Source organism: Eptatretus burgeri, chromosome 9 (genome assembly GCF_056783735.1).
Source record: "Eptatretus burgeri isolate ZD-2024b chromosome 9, Ebu_testis_v1, whole genome shotgun sequence".
NCBI classification, from domain to species: Eukaryota; Metazoa; Chordata; class Myxini; order Myxiniformes; family Myxinidae; genus Eptatretus; species Eptatretus burgeri.
In genome coordinates, this window is record NC_140969.1 from 41,724,570 (window position 1) to 41,741,682 (window position 17,113).

General features: G+C 41.4%; 1 protein-coding gene across 4 annotated transcripts in view; it reads right to left on the reverse strand.

Annotated features, from left to right (window-relative positions):
- Positions 1-17,113, reverse strand: part of LOC147020008 (estrogen receptor beta-like) — a 295,296-nt gene that overhangs the window by 261,208 nt on the left and 16,975 nt on the right. For all 4 annotated transcript variants that reach the window (XM_085894930.1, XM_085894929.1, XM_085894931.1 and 1 more), the window contains one exon: positions 15,906-15,958. The gene's annotated coding sequence lies outside the window, so the exon portion shown is untranslated. The remainder of the gene's footprint in view (positions 1-15,905; positions 15,959-17,113) is intronic.

The following is a 17,113-nucleotide window of genomic DNA, read 5'->3' on the forward strand; positions in this document are numbered from 1 at the left end:
TTTGGCGATGCTTTTGTGTTTCAGTGCTGTTTGGTGAACGTCTCCGTTCGCCCTCCCAGCACACGGACTCTCCATGCTGACATCCACAGTCATCTAATCCTCGAGGTAGAAATGAATCAACAGGACAAAGACATCTGTATCATCGCAAACCACTTTGATGTGTGAGTCACCACTGACACCTGACACAATTCTAAGTGATGGATGATGATGACATCTGCTTCTTCATGATGCGTTTTCAGATCCTGTCTCTGGAGAGTGGAATTGTTCCATACTTGTACTGGTGTAGGATATTTTCCGGTGATCACCAGTTTGGTCTGGTTGTCCACAATGTGGGTCATCAGATACTGACAGATCAAATCGATCAGTTGTACTTTGTTGTAGGCTACATTTAGGACCAGTTTTTGCACTGGAAGTGTGTTGTGTGTAAGTTATGTTGATGTTTGACTTGAATCATAACCTGCGCGACTGAATCTCGTCATTTGTTTCATGCTGATTTTGATGTGCCTGTCGAAAATCAGGTATACGTCACAACACTCCAGGTGGTATTTGATGGTTCCCATGAAGTTGATTACATAATCCTCAACTGTACCATTTGTGAGCCAATGTACAGTCCATAGCATGGCACATCCATCGATGATGACAGCATCTGGAACACCTTGGATTCGACTTGATTGCTCAACTTGGAGTTTCGTCTTCAGGATTGCTTTCGACTGAGCCTGCATCGCACCGCTCTCATCAAACAAGGAGGCTGGGACAGGGAACAGTTCGTAAGAGAGGACATCCTTGATATCAATATCCCTGTATTGTTGGAGACATATGACTCGGGTGTAGATCAATTCGGTATCATATACTGGCCTTCCATCCAGCTTGATGCTCTTTTTGGTCGAAGTCATCAGGGTCACTTTCTTGGTTAGTGTCTTGTTGAAGCTTGTTGGCCATCCAGATTCAAATTCCGCCATCTGTTGTCATCCAATCTTGAGAGAATCATCAACGTTTACCTTGTCTGTCGCATGAAACATAGTAGTAGACACCAAAATTGTGTGTGTAAGTGCATTAGAAGTGAAGATATAGTCCAAAACAGAATTTATCGAAAGTCGGAGGTGGCCATTTTGATTTTTGCCTCTAAAAAAAATTCCTCAAGTAGGCCGTGAGCCACTGCCTCCGTTCATTCAGTTTTGTGACCATAATCGAGGAACTACTTATTCTCAACTGAAATATATACATTAATCATCATATAACAAGAATCAACTTGTTGGCACTTTCACAAAGTTGCAGGTATGGTCGTATTTTGACTCCAAAGTTGGTATAAATATCACCGCTACTGAATGAGATGGCAATTTCTTCGACCAATCAGATTGCCGGATTCTCTTCTTGAAAAGGCATCATGCGATCTTGGACATCATCACATTCTCTCCGTGCAGAAAGCAATATGGCGGCGCCCAGTTCACCGACACGACGAACCTCTCCTTCTTCAAAGAAGAAGTTTTGTATGGTTCATCTTTGTGTAAAACACCAAGCGAATGTTGTCTCCTTTACACATCAAAGTTGAGGGAAGGTTTGTGACTCTGCTGGGCCTTGATTGCGAAGAGAGGCGCCTTGCCACTGACCACCGTAAGGAGTGGGCGTTACCATTTGATCATATCAACCCCTCATTTGGATACCATCATGCATCAGTGCGAGACGATGGCCGGATATGACAAGGAATCTCGTTCGCGAAAGGACTTGGACCAGGCTTCTCGTCAGTGGGACGAGAAATCAATCAATTCCATCATCGAGTGTGTCAAACAAATGGTTAACCCTTTTCGTTACGACAGTTCCGATCTGGTCAGCCTAAGCTCGGGAGTGGTGGCTACTGCCAGTGTCGCGGAGGATCTGATCACTGCTCACGCTAAAGGAGAAGCGCATGTGATGACCTACATCAGTGATCGCATTCTTTCGGCAAAGGTTGGTTTTCATGAGACTATTCCCAAGCTGAAACTCAAGACGTTCTCTGGACAGCTCAAAGTGAAAACAGGCCGTACAGGTACCGACACTGTCATGAAGAGTGATCGCAATCTCTTTGCCAGAATGATTGTCCTCAGCAAGCACCGAGAAATCGACGTGAGGAAAATGTTGTCACATTGTTTAGGTGTGGTATCCTATCCTCTGGCAAACACAAACGGGTCGATTGTGAAGACAAACAAGGCTGCTCTTCGAAATCAAATAGAAGGACTCTGCCAAAACCATATTGTCAGCGAGATTCCGTCTGGTTCTGCATCGATCGTGGATTTGATGGCAGTGGTTCATAGCCTTCCATCAAATCTCCCACCTACATTTGGACAGCTCGCCACCTATATTCTTCGAAGGATTCTACTTGTAGATGGCCGCGATACCTACACTCGCCTCGATATCGTCAGCGACCGTTACTCAGCCATCAGCATCAAAGAAGTGGAACATTCTAGATGGTATTCGGGGGCTTGCCAACAAGGTCAGATATATAGTGCTGAACAAAAGGTTCCCACGAAGTGGAAATCCTTCCTCGCCAGTGGTTCTAACAAAGAGGCACTTGACGAATTTCGGAAATTTCACTTGACGAAATTTCACTTGACGAAAACGAAACAAAGAGGCACTTGACGAACTTGACGAGGAGTGGAGCAAGAGCAGTCTGGCTGTTCTGGAAAATGTCCAGCTATTCATCGCTCATAGTGAGTCATGTCATTTGATACGGGATGAGGAGGGAGGGACTCGTGTCACTGAAGTGAAGGATCTGCACTGTGACCAGGAAGAAGCTGATTCAAGGATGATACTGCATGCAAAGCACGCTGCTGATAACCATGCGCACGTTGTTGTACAAAGCCCTGACACTGATGTTTTCATCATACTGCTGTCTTGCTTCATAACAACAGGCTTCATAAGTGATAATTAAAAAAAAACAAAGATTGACTAATAATCCCATGGTAAACCATAAACATAGGGCCAAATACCACTGGACGCTCACTTGGTAGCAGCTGGATAAAACCATGTAACCACTGGTAAGCATGGATTACCCACAAAATATGTAATGGAGAAGAAAGTAAACACCTTTTGATTTTTTTAATGCCATGAACAAACTTTGGTACATCACAGGTGATAAAGGTTGTGGTCAAGTTTCATCGAAATTGTGTGTCTGGTTTCTGAGAAGAAAGCAAATACCAACACCATGAGCAAAAGTATGAGGACACCCCATCAAATTAGTGGATTCGGCTATTTCAGCCATACCCCTTGCTGACAGGTGTATAAAATCAAGCAAACAGCCATGCAATCTCCATCGACAAACATTTTCAGTAGAATGGGCCGAACTGAAGAGCTCAGTGATTTTCAACATGGCACCGTCATAGGATGCCACCTTCCCAACAAGTCAGCTCGTCAAATTTCTGCCCTGCTAGAGCTGCTCCGGTCAACTGCAAGTGCTGTTATTGTGAAGTGGAAACATCGAGGAGCAACACCAGCTTATCCACGAAGTGGTAGGCCACACAAGCTCACAGAATGGGACCGCCAAGAGCTGAAGCACCTTGTGCGGAAAAATCGTCTGCTGTTGTCAATTGCAACACTCATTACCGAGTTACAAACTCGCTCTGGAAGCAACGTCAACATAAGCGCTATTCGCAAGAGCTTCAGGAAATGGGTTTCCATGGCCGAGCAGCCGCACACAAGCCGAAGATCACCATGTGCAATGCCAAGTGTCGGCTGGAGTGGTGTAAAGCTCACCGCCATTGGACTTTGGAGCAGTGGAAACGTGTTCTCTGGAGTGATGAATCACGCTTCACCATCTGGCAGTATGAGGGACGAATCTGGGTTTGACGGATGGCAGGAGAACGCTATCTACCCGAATGCATAGTGCCAACTGTAAAGTTTGGTGGAGGAGGTATAATGGTCTGGGGCTGTTTTCATGGTGTGTGCTCGGCTCCGTTGTTCCAGTGAAGGGAAATCTCAACGATACAGCATACAATGACGTTCTGGACGATTATATGCTTCCTACTTTGTGGCAACAGTTTGGGGAAGGCCCTTTCCTGTTTCAGCATGACAATGCTCCCATGCACAAAGCGAGGTCCATATGGAAATGGTTTGTTGAGATCGGTGTGGAAGAACTTGACTGGCCTGCACAGAGGCCTGCACAGAGCCCAAAAATTTGGTACATCATGGGTGATGAAGGTTGTAGTCAAGTTTCATCGGAATTGTGTGTATCGTTTGAGAATGAAGTAAGTATATCTTTGGGGTGGCAACCCCCCCCCATTACCCCCCTCCGTAGACCTCAGACCCCGATCTTTTTTAATGCCATGAACAAACTTTGGTATGTCACGGGTGATGAAGGTTGTGGTCAAGTTTCATCAGAATTGCATGTTTAGTTTCTGAGAAGAAAGCAAATACCTATTTTGGGGGGCAACTCCTGTAAACCCCCTTAGGGCCCGATTTTTTTTTTTTTTTTAATGCCATGAACAAACTTTGGTACATACACGGTGATGAACGTTGTGGTAAAGTTTCATCAAAATCATATGTGTGGTTTCAGAGAAGAAGTTGCAAGTATTTGTGGACAGACGGACGGACGATGCACCATCCCATAAGCTCCCCGAAACTACGTTCCAGGTGAGCTAAAAATGATGAACCCATGTTTTATCCATTACCGTAAGTCATGATGGGAACACTTCCTCTACTTTCTTGGTGCCGGTGCAGGACTCACCTCATAGTCGGGCCGCCAATGGAAAAATTTTCACCGAACCCCTTTTTGTCGGATAAAGTTTTTTTTATTGTTGATTATTAATCTCCAGCATACGTTTGATGATATCGAGGTGGGTGTGGACTTCTCACCCTTGGGGAAAATGAGAAAAGTTAGAAAATCCAAGATGGCCACTATGGAATCATAAAAATATAATCTTCACATATTTGTAACAAGATAAGTTACATTTACATGATTAAAACGTCCTTTTATATACGTTTTCAGACATGAGGAATCCAATGCCAACATTATTTATTTTTTTAATGTAAGAAAAAAATGGCAACCATATACTCGGCTATAAACGGCTGCCGACGTGCAGGTAAGTGACTACATCTCAAATTCATCAACCAGATAACATAAGATCATGACCAAAATCATTCTTCTATATCTTCAGATGTGGAGAATCAAACAGCATCAAAGTTTCTTTGGAAAATCCAGATGGAACAATGCAACACGATGCAGATTGTGAAAATGGTAACGAATATGCACATATCATTTTTTAACTAATTAAGCTGGGAAATTGATGAGACTTTTGTGTGTTTTCAGATGTGACAGATATATTTTCACAAATGTTTATTTAGACAATGCAGATGCCATGAAATGGCTGACAACAATGGATGTCAACTGTCATAATATTGGAAAACATTTTTTACACATGGGTGCATTTAACAAAATGACATGGACATCTTCGTCTCTCTGCAGTTGAAAAATGGATGATTTGCACATGTTCAATTCACTATATAGGAATGAATATGATGGTAACCATTCATGTTCTACAAATAATGGACCCAGCTGAATATACACTATCATCAACACAAGCAAAATATACTGAGATGGCCTATGCACAGAGCTAGAAAAAGCAGCTTGCATTAAATACAAACCTAACCGATCGATCCCACAATAACTGTCTGTCTCGGTACACTTACAAAACTAATCTTTCCAAATATATTAGGGGAAACGATGTCACTCATGATGAATCAGGCCCATGAATAAAACGATTACGCCGCTCTTCAGAGCATTTTACTTCTTGCGTCATGGTATTGTTACGGAAATGGCCTTTATTGGACTACTAAATATAGGATTAGCTCAGATCCCCCATTAAATGCATGTATAGCTAGGTTGTTTGGTAAAATGGGCGTTATATGTGTGTCGGGAGTTGTAAGAGGCTGTTTTATTGTTTATGCGGTGGTGGTGGAACAAGGGCTCCCTCTTCTTCCTCCCTTCTATAGACGATAGGCCCCGGCCAGTCGGCTGGGAGGGTGTGGCCAAGGGGAGGAGGTGGAGCTAAGGGGAGGAGTTTGTCGGCTTCGCCGAGAGAAGACGTGCTCGTGTAGCGGGAGAGCAAGCAAAGACCTCGTGAACAACTTCAGTTTGGCAGAAGTGCAAAATTGCAGTCGGTTGAGAGGGTGCTCGTGTGTCGAAGCGAGCAAACGAAGACTTCGGAGAAAAGAGTATTGTGTGTGGAAAACAGTCGGTTTTTCGAGGCATGCTCGGAGTGGCATCGAAGCGAGAGAAATGAAGGCTTCGTGAAAAGGTTGAGTTTTGAGAAATGGCAGTCGGCTTTGAGAGGCTGCCTGCACGTCGAGTCTGCCCTTTTGGACAGTGGGAGAGGCAGCCTGCACGTCGAGTCGACGATCGACTCGTATGGGGAGGTGATCGACAGCTTCGGCCTGCGTCTGGCCGTGGAGCCTCCCTGCCTACTCACCTCACGGCTCGACATGTTTGTCAATCCGCCTGCGAAGCTCGACACCTCGATTTGGGCCTTGTCTAGTGAACGGGCCAGGCCTGGATTTGTATGCTGGACCATGAGAGAGATCGGCTGAGGCCCATCGTCGACATTGCGTGGGGCCGGAACGCGCTGAGGAGGGCATGCGCACGCGTTGCCTTGAGAAGGAAGAGTAGGGTGCCGCAATTTTGCCACGCAGCGCGTTCGAATCCGTGGACATCCGCCTGTTGCGAGCGACATTCGTGCTTTTGACACTGTCCTCTCGTCCATGAGACATCACCAAGTACTCTGTCGTGTCTTGGCATGCATGATGTCTGTCTTTGTCTGCACGTTGTTTAAGGCATATCTCGGTAGCGACCCCCTCAAAACCTGTAGTCCATGGTTCCCTAGTTAAGAACGGGTTAAAGATTGTTAATAAAAACATTGTCGTGAATTTTGCTTGTGTTGTGATCCCCGATGTTCCCCAATAAATCTGGTTGATTCGGATGAAGTTGCCGTTATGGATTAATTTGTGACGCGTCGAGGAACGATCCGTTCGATCGGCATATAAAACCAAAATGGTTACAGACTGACAGAAAACGCTCGGCATCTGACAAAACCAGTGTGTAACTCGAGGGGGAGCACTCGGTAGAGTGCAAAACTTCCACCACCAATACTGCGAGGTCACTCAAGTGAACATAATATCCTATTCATTCAATTTGATGTCAACAGTGCTCACAGAGTTATAGTTTGCAACTTTCTCTTTTACTTTTAACTTTTACATACTCAATTCATTCATCATAACTCGATTCCTTAAGACAGAAATTGATTTTATGTGGGTATATCCACCTGAAGTTCCAAAATCAGCCGCAATTATAATTTTGGCATGTTTTTTGTTGGAAATCACTTATAACATGTAGAAATGCAAAAAAAAAAAAAAAAAAAAAAAATCGAAATTGTTGAAAAAAAAGTTGCAAAAATATTTTTTTCTCTAACAATTTTTTTTTTTGGGGGGGGGGGGTTTGGAAATCACTTTAAACATGCAGAAATGCAAAAAAAAAAATTCATTTTTTTTTTTAAAATGGCCACCATAGCAGCCATATTGGACTTTGGACCAAGTCCAAAATCTAATGGCATGATCCTTCGACCATACCTAATCCCCCCACCAAGTTTCGTCGAAATCCGTCGAGGAGTTTATCCGTAATACTGTTCACAAACAAACAAACAAACAAGCAGTCATAGACTGGTACTTACGAAATCGTCAACTTGACCTCTGACCTTGTCTAATAAAAGCTGTCTCTTGAGAAGGTAGCGACGCAAACCAGAAGTTTCTACGATGATTCTGTACCAAACCATCAAAAATCGTAACGTCGACCGAAGCAAAAATCTCCATTTCTCCACGCAATTATTATATATTATTTTATCAAAGTCACAAAACCGTAATATTCGGCCATCCACCAACAATCTTTACATAATCTGATGGCTCAGCGAGTCAGGCATGCGACGATAACCTTTATTGGGATAAAAAATGACTTTTAAACACCATCTTTATCGAAAACACAGTCAGCGCGCACACGGAAAACCTTTACGTGACTCAACGACGCGTCTGCTCGAGCGCACTGCATCACGTGACGACCCGTGATGCGTCGAGTGAAATATTTTTTATACAATCTTAAAACGTCTCCAAACATCCGATTTTTACCAGAATTTCGACAACCGAGTTTTAAGCGTCCGAAGCGATCGCAAAAACCGAAGACAAAATTAAAATTGAAGTTAAAACGAACTCGTAACGTCGAGCAAAGCAAAAATCTCCATTTCTCCAAGAAATTATTTAATATTATTTTATCAAAGTCACAAAACCGTAATATTCGGCCATCCACCAATAATCTTTACATAATCCGACGGCTCAGCGAGTCAGGCATGCGACGAGATAACCTTTATTGGGATAAAAAAAATGACTTTTAAACACCATCTTTATCGAAAACACCGTCAGCGCACACACGGAAAACCTTAACGTGACTCAACGACGCGTCTGCTCGAGCGCACTGCATCACGTGACGACCCGTGACGCGTCGAGTGAAATATTTTTTTATACAATCTTAAAACGTCTCCAAAACATCCGATTTTTACCAGAATTTCGACAACCGAGTTTTAAGTGTCGTAAGCGATCGCAAAAACCGAAGACAAAATTAAAATCGAAGTTAAAATGAACTCGTAACGTCGAGCGAAGCAAAAATACTCCATTTCTCCACATGAATTTACGGAATTATGTTTGACCTCACTATGACCTTAACCTTTGACCGATTTTGACCAAAATCTAATCAGCGCTAGCCATCACCCTCCTGAATCACGTGGTGTAACTTGACATTGGTAGCTTCTTCCGTTCTCGAGTTATCTTGCCTACAAACAAACAAAGGGTCATTCCATGTCAAATCATCAAAGAATCTGTCGTCATCTCTCAGATTTTTGTAAAACTTTGAGAACCAATTGGGACCCATGAAAAACGGCAAGAACTCAAATATTTTTGCTAACAGCCTCTTAATTAGTGAGATACAGACTAACGAACTTTGGACTAATTAGCACGACGTCGCGAATTCAAATGGCCATATCTCTAAAAGTATAACACCTAGAGAGCTGGTTTTGGTGTCATTTTAAAGGTATTTTCATGCCCTATGAATTTGTCTGGGCAACATTTTCCTACCTCCAACGACAAAAAAGTTATCACAAAATATAAACTTCAATCGTGAATCCCCAAAAAATGTGTCCTTCAAATTTCCTCAAATTCATCCCAGAGGTACCTTATGATGTCAATAAGCTTCCACATAAATTTTGTGATGGGCACTCCAATAGTTTCTGAGATACGAGCAATAATGTACATGTACGTATGGCATATAGGTTCGAAAATCAGCATTTGTAATGTATTATGCAATCAATAAGTGAGTTCAAGTACACAGTGTTCACGAACCTGACTTAGGGTTTCAATTTCCTCTTCAATGCAGCAACAGCAGCACTTGCTTCTTCCCCTCAGGCCCAGTTGAAAATGAAAGTATATGATACTTCAAAGCAATTGATGGTTGTTCCCTGTGTTCCCTGTCATGGCTAGGTTAGAATGATTGTATAATACATTACAAATGCTGATTTTCGAACCTATATGCCATACGTACATGTACATTATTGCTCATATCTCAGAAACTGTTGGAGTGCCCATCACAAAACTTATGTGGAAGCTTCTTGACATCATAAGGTACCTGAGATGAATTTGAGGAAATTTGAAGGACACATTTTTTGGGGATTCACGATTGAAGTTTATATTTTGTGATAACTTTTTTGTGGTTGGAGGTAGGAAAATGTTGCCCAGACAAATTCATAGGGCATGAAAATACCTTTAAAATGACACCAAAACCAGCTCTCTAGGTGTTATACTTTTAGAGATATGGCCATTTGAATTCGTGACGTCGTGCTAATTAGTCCAAAGTTTGTTAGTCTGTATCTCACTAATTAAGAGGCTGTTAGCAAAAATATTTGAGTTCTTGCCGTTTTTCATGGGTCCCAATTGGTTCCCAAAGTTTTACAAAAATCTGAGAGATGACGACAGATTCTTTGATGATTTGACATGGAATAACCCCAAACAAACAAACGGAAGTGATCAATATACTTACAAAATCTTTAGATTTCATCAGTAACAAACAGAAAGGGGTGAAAACAGTAACCTCCGATCTTCGATGGCAGAGGTTAACCAGGGGTTCTAATTTCCCAACTGGTAAGGTACAAGGATTACGTTGGTATCGCGATTGAAGACGCGTGACCCGAGGCCTGTGCCGAGCCAGCCGGCGTTATAAACCCCGGAGATGGCCAGAGTGGGTTGAGAATCCCTCCATCGCTGAATCCTTAACAGTATTTACTGTGGGGACTTGTGTCAGCTTAATAAAGATGAGTAGCACCCAGAGGTGGAGACCTGCTTACATGTGCCAGCTTACCCGTTCAGAGCATGTCAGTCAAGCTTACAAATGTTATTTGCTTTCGTGTGACATCTGAGGAGATGACTGGGGCAGATGAGGTGAGACTTCAAGTACAAAGTGCACTGAGTGACTTGCATGCAGTGGAAGCTCGATACCAAAGGGATTGCATGAGTCAGTTATTTGCAAACAGGAAATTGATGCAAGATGAACATGATACAGTGGCAACTCAAGGTGAAATAGACTTGGCACAAGAGGACAGTACAGAGACATGACAGAAGTAAATAGACACCATGATTTCAAAATAATTTATTGATTTAACATTTGAAGAACATTTGATCCATTTTAATACATGCACTCGTATTTGGTAGACTTGCCATTTTCAGATATCAATACTTTTACTTTTTTAGGCAAAGAACTAATGAGTTTCAAAATTTTCTCTTGTGGGATTTCTGCCCAGGTTTCACTCAAAAGGTTCAGCAATTCTGCCCATGATGTTCGTTTCCTGGACTTTTTCTGCACAGCTCGATCCAACATGGCCCAGAGGTGTTCAATGGGATTCATGTCAGGAGACTGACTTGGCCATGGAAGTCGCTTGATCCCATTTATGTCCTGCCATTCTTTGGTCTTTTTTGCAGTGTGGCATGGAGCTCCATCTTCCATGAACAGTATTGTTTTTGAACATCTGACCAGTGGAGAAGACAGAGAGAAGTCCATCCTCAAGGATAGAAATGTATATCATAGAGCTGATGTTGCCAACACACTCCACAAGCTCTGACTGACCAGCGCTCCAGATTGCTCCCCACACCATCACTGAAAAACCACCGTGTTTGACAGTTGGCTGTAATCGGTTCAAAGAGAACTCTTGACTGGTAAGTCTTCAGACCCGCACGTGTCCACCGTCAGAAAATTGAGCAAATTGGGACCTATCTGAAAAAAATTAGTTTGCCAAAACTCCAAGGGTGGCCATCTCCATCAACCCACTTCTTTCTCCTTTGAATGTTGCCTGGTCTAAGAAGAGGTTTTCGCTGAGCTGCTTTCCCATAGTAGCCCAGTTGATGAAGGTACCGCACGGCAGTTCTTGAGCTAACGTGGACCTACTCTGCAACATCTGCTGCCTTGCAATGGGGAGTTTTATCAATGGACCACTTGACAGCTCGAAGACACCTTTCTGAGGGCCCAGATTGAGCAGAACGGGAAGCTGTGGATTCCTTGCCTTCGCTGGTGAATTGCACAATCACCCAATTTACCGTAGAAAGCGGAATGCCAAGGTTCTGAGCTATCTGATGCTGGCTGACTCCACCTTCCGATTGGCCAAAAATTCGTCCTCCTTAAAAACCGCAAAGGTCGTGTGCTCCCTGGGTTTGGGGCATAGTTAATTGTCATACATGACCCAGGAACTCATTTCTGCAAATAAATAGTTGAATATTAGTACAAATTACCGAGTAAAACTTGCTTTATACAGTTGAAATGAAGAAATTTAAGGTGTCTATTTACTTCTGTCATGTCTCTATATGATCAAGACATTGTGCATTGACAAACATCGTATATGGAATTAGATTTAATTGTTCAAGTACGCAAGTCATTCAGGTTGTACATCAAGTAGGGCATGTCTGGTTGATGAGCTACATCACTTTGCAGGGGAACTTCTTGTGCTATCCTCATCATATTTTGCAAATATTATCACGTTCAAAGCCAACTGATAAAATGCTCAGAATTGTCAAAGATGATGATGAAGATGGTATCTCTTGTAGTATTAGAAAAGTGCCCAAGCAAGTAGCAAAAGAGTGCGAGGCAATTGTATGTGATGACATATAGTCATAGCCAAAAATATTGGCACCCTTGCACTTTTTTCAAATAATGCATCATGTCTTCCAGAAAATTGTTGAAATTAAAAAAATCTTTTCATATCCACATATGTATTTCTTTGGTTTGTGGAGGAACAAAACAAAAAAAATCTGAAAAAAATTACTAAATCTTAGCTTATTCCACAAAGAAATCCTAAAATGGCCCAGACAATATTATTGGCACCTTTTACAAGTTGTGAGAAATAATAAAATTTCAAGCAGGTGATTCTCCTTCAATTTGGAATTGAACTCACCTGTGGTGAGTTGCAGATGGCTGCAATATAAAAATCACTCATTCAACCAGTTTGAATATAGAAAAGAAGTCATTCTGCTGTTTTGTGTCACTGTGTGTACCACAATGAGCATGGAGAAAAGAAAGAAAACCAGAGAATTGTCTGAGGAGATCAGACACAAGATTGTAGCCAAGCATGGACAATCTCAAGGCTACAAATCCATCTCCAGAGACAGTGATGTTCCTGTGTCCACCGTACGCAATGTTATCAGGAAGTTTAAGGCCCATGGCAATGTAGCCAACCTCCCTGGATGTGGCCACAAGAGAAAATTTGATCGAAGATTGCAGTGAAGTATTGTTCGAATGGTGGAGAAAGTACCTCAATCAACTGCCAAACAGATCCAAGCTGACCTTCAGACACAAGACACGACAGTTTAAACTTACACCATCCATTGCTAACTCAATGAAAGGGGGTTCTATGGTAGGAGAGCCAGGAGGACCCCACTGCAGAGAGAGAAAAAGAAGAAAGCCTGAGTGGAGTTTGCCAAAACACACCTGAACAATCCAAAATCCTGGAAGAATGTCCTGTGGACAGATGAGACCAAATTAGAGGTTTTTGGTAAAGCACATCATCTCTATGTTTACAGAAAACAAAATTAAGCCTTCAAAGAAAAGAACACCTTCCCTACAGTCAAACATGGAGGAGGTACAGTGATGTTTTGGGGTTGCTGTGCTGCCTCTGGCACTGGGTGCCTTGAATGTGTGCATGGCATCATGAAATTGGGAGCTTACCAAGGCATGTTGGAGCGCAATGCTCAACCCAGTGTCAGAAAGCTGGGTTTCCCTCGAAGGTCATGGATCTTGTAGCAGGGCAATGACCTGAAACACTTCAAAAAACACCCAGCAATGGTTCAAAACAAAACACTGGACTGTTCTGAAGTGGCCAGCAATGAGTCCAGATCTAAATCACATTGAACACCTGTGGGGAGATCTGAATACAGCAGTTGGGAGAAGGCACCCTTCAAATCTGGGAGAACTGGAGCAGTTTGCACAAGAAGAGTGGGCCAAACTGCCAGTAGAGAGGTGCAGGAAGCTCATTCATGGCTATAGGAAGCGCTTGACTGTAGCTGTTTTGTCCAAAGGCTGTGTCCAAAGGCTACCAAATATTAAGTCTTTGGTGCCAATAATTTTCCAATGCCATTTCTTTTTATTTTCTCATATAAAAGGATATACAGTATTAAGTTCTGAATCAAAACAAAGGTTCTGTAATATTAGCAGTGAAATAAAGAATTATGGAGACCAAATACGTTTGTCAATTTCAAATTATTTTTAGAGAAAATTGTGAGTTATTTGAAAAAAAGTGCAAGAGTGCCAATATTTCAGGCCACCACTATATAGCTACCAAATCTGTTAGGGTTAGGGTAAAAAAAAAGCTCACTGCAAACATTATTGGCTAAGATTTCTCCAAAATGAGACAAATCCTTTCCAGCTTTGTTGATTGGAAACAATCACAAGCATGGTCAATGGTGAACCAACCATCTTCAGATAGCACTGGGTGTGTTGATGAGAGACTCAGAAGCATTACTGTCTCACATGTATGACAACTGTGTTGCATGTAGATATGATGAAGTCCTGTTTTCAAGAACTTGGCTGCTGTTGCTCCCACTCATGATCTCACTCAGTAAGGAATATAATATGTGAAGCATGGGTTAGTTCAAGTTATATCAAAATTTTGACAATGACATATTATATCTATCTTAAATGGAAAGTCATCAACCCATTCCCTCGCAATGATCATCATGTAATCAGCTTTCAGTCTTGAAACACAAGTGAACAAGAGAGTTCACAGAACACCATGTGGTGTTCAAGTATATACTTTTTTGATTCAAGTTATATATAATTTAACTAAAAGAATGATTTTTTAAAAATCATTTTCAAAAATTCCAGAAATTTAGCACTGTTGAAGCAGTCTTATAAACCACCCTATTTAGCATGTCCAAATACTGCTAAATGGAAGGCTTTTGAAAGTGCCCAAAAGGAGATTTGTGTTCTACAGCATTCAAGTATGCAATTCAAATTAAATAAAATCAAAAGTGTAAAAGTCTTTTAAAAAAAATTAATTCCGGAATTTACCGCCATTGACGCGGTCTCTCTTTCCATTGACCCTATTTAACACGTTACATTGTTTTTTTGTACCTGTTGTGTTTGTCCTTTATGACCCTTAAAAACAGTAAGTTTCCTGTTTGGAATAATTTTCAATTTTGTTTGACTGGCAGGCAGGCAAACAGAGTAAAAAATCTATTATCTCGCTCCTCTCTGCGCATGTGCGATCAGGACGGATCCAGAGCCAAAGTAATGCTCAACTCCAGGTTCGTTTTCTGCTTCATGTTCCAATTCATGTTCAAAATATAACATTCAATTTAAATAAGTTGTTCCTCAATCATAAACTGACATTTGCAGAAACAGACGGATGGACATGAACCCATTGCTTAACCCCATTTTTTGACATGTTGGTGCAGGGTAATGATATCATCATGTGACTCAAGAAGGATTAAATCAGCTGGTCAACACGTGGGTTTTTTTCCCCTGAGATGAACTATGATCTTAATTATATTCTCTATGATATTCATTTTGTGTGAAGTCTGTGGCTGCTGGCTTGCATCATTGCTAAGAGTGTAGCTGTGCTGCTGATCCTGTGTACCTGCTGGTTCGGGTAGGAATTTGTAATTTGTTCATGATGCTGGCAAATACTCGCCTACTCTTTGCAAAGGACACCATGGGATCTTTAACATCCACCAACTAATGCCAGCAGTTGGCATGCCTGTTTAATGTCCATCAAAGGGACGGCACACACATTGATGAATCACCTTGCCTATGAAACACTGGGATGACAGTATATACTTGGGTCGGGATTCAAACCCAGGTTAGGAGCTTAGAGGCGAGTGTGCGTCATTTCTCACCACATCGGAGATAATAGGTTACACATATATGGCAGCCATTTTAATTTATTTTTCACATATATAATAGTGGCATCCGATTCCTCAAAGCAGAAAACATATTTTAAAAAACAAAACATTTTACTCATGTTTATACCTTTTGTAATTGGGAAGATATGAATTTAGGTTGATTCTCTCAATTCTGTGGTGTCCATCTTTGATATTCTGACTTTTATCATTTTCACCAAGGGTGAAATGTCCACACCCACCTGGGTATCAAACATATGCTGCAGATGAATTATCAACATTAAAAAAAAATTAAAAATCATTATCCGACAAATAGGGATTACCTTCTTTGGCAACCCTACCATCGGGTTCACTTCTGGTTGACACAATAGATGAAACATGGACTTATCATTATGATGTACAAACCACAAATTTACTGATGAACCCTCATATTGGCATATGCAATCTGCTTATATAATATGACCACATACCTTGTAATGAGCAAAGTGGCGATACTTCTCAGCTGTAACTTGTTTTCAACTAACTGCAAGAAAAGTGCAAATAAGAGTTGACTTTATATAGACTGCAAAGCATCTGAAGTACCATCACTTAGCCATTAAGTGCATCTGACACTCTTTTAAATGACAGTATTACTCAGAAAGTTTCGGAGATTACCTCTTTGAAGCGAGTTGCAATTTCAAAAGCAATTTTCACAGATTGCTGGAAAAAGCAATAAACTGTGCTTGAAGAATGAATCGATGAAAAGCAATGAACCATCAAATGGTAATCGACTAAATTGTTAACTTTTGCATCAAATCTATGATGGCAAAACTTCAGTGGAGAAATTAATCACAATGTATATGTGTCCGAGTTTACAATTTGCTCTCTCCACACGAAAGATGTAGGTATAAAGGTACACTCAGAAGCATTAAACATAATCGAGCTCGATATGAAAATATCTCTGAAACTACAGGGTGCCCCACAGAAAACCAGGAAATTTGAGATTTTGAGATATATTTTACTTTACCATATCAATAAACTAGCATATAATAAAGTGTACACTCCATCTCCATCTAAGTTTGCTTTGTTTTACACTCCATCTAAGTTTGCTTTTGTTTTGTTTTAAATAAACTGTACCAAATTTCCTGGTTTTCTGTGGGGCACCCTGTAGAACAGCACTCGGTAGAGCGCATAACTTTACCAGGCTGAACAGTTTACATTTTGTATCCCACTGATAGACCGGATCTGCATCCGTACCTTAGCCAAAATTTAATTGATTCGTTCTCGTCACCTACCCAAATCATCCACAAAGTTTTGTAATAATCCATCCACAACTTTTGGAAATATCATGCTGTATATAGTTTTTGGCCCGATCTCTCAATGGTGAAGAATCACTTTGGAGATTAAATTAAATATTCTCTGATCCAGATCTTCACCAAAATCCAATCAATTCGTCCTTGTCACACAACCGACCTGTCCACCAAATTCCGTCCGAATCCACAAACGTTTTGAGATATCCTACTCACAGACAGACAGACTGACAGGTGAGGAAACAACCTCTGTCTGCCTTTGGTGATGGAAGTAAATATATAGATACTACTTTAAAATGAAGATATACAGTTACAGTCAAAAGTTTGGACACACCTACTCATTCAAGGGTTTTTCTATATATTGACTATTTCCAACATTGTAGAAAAAT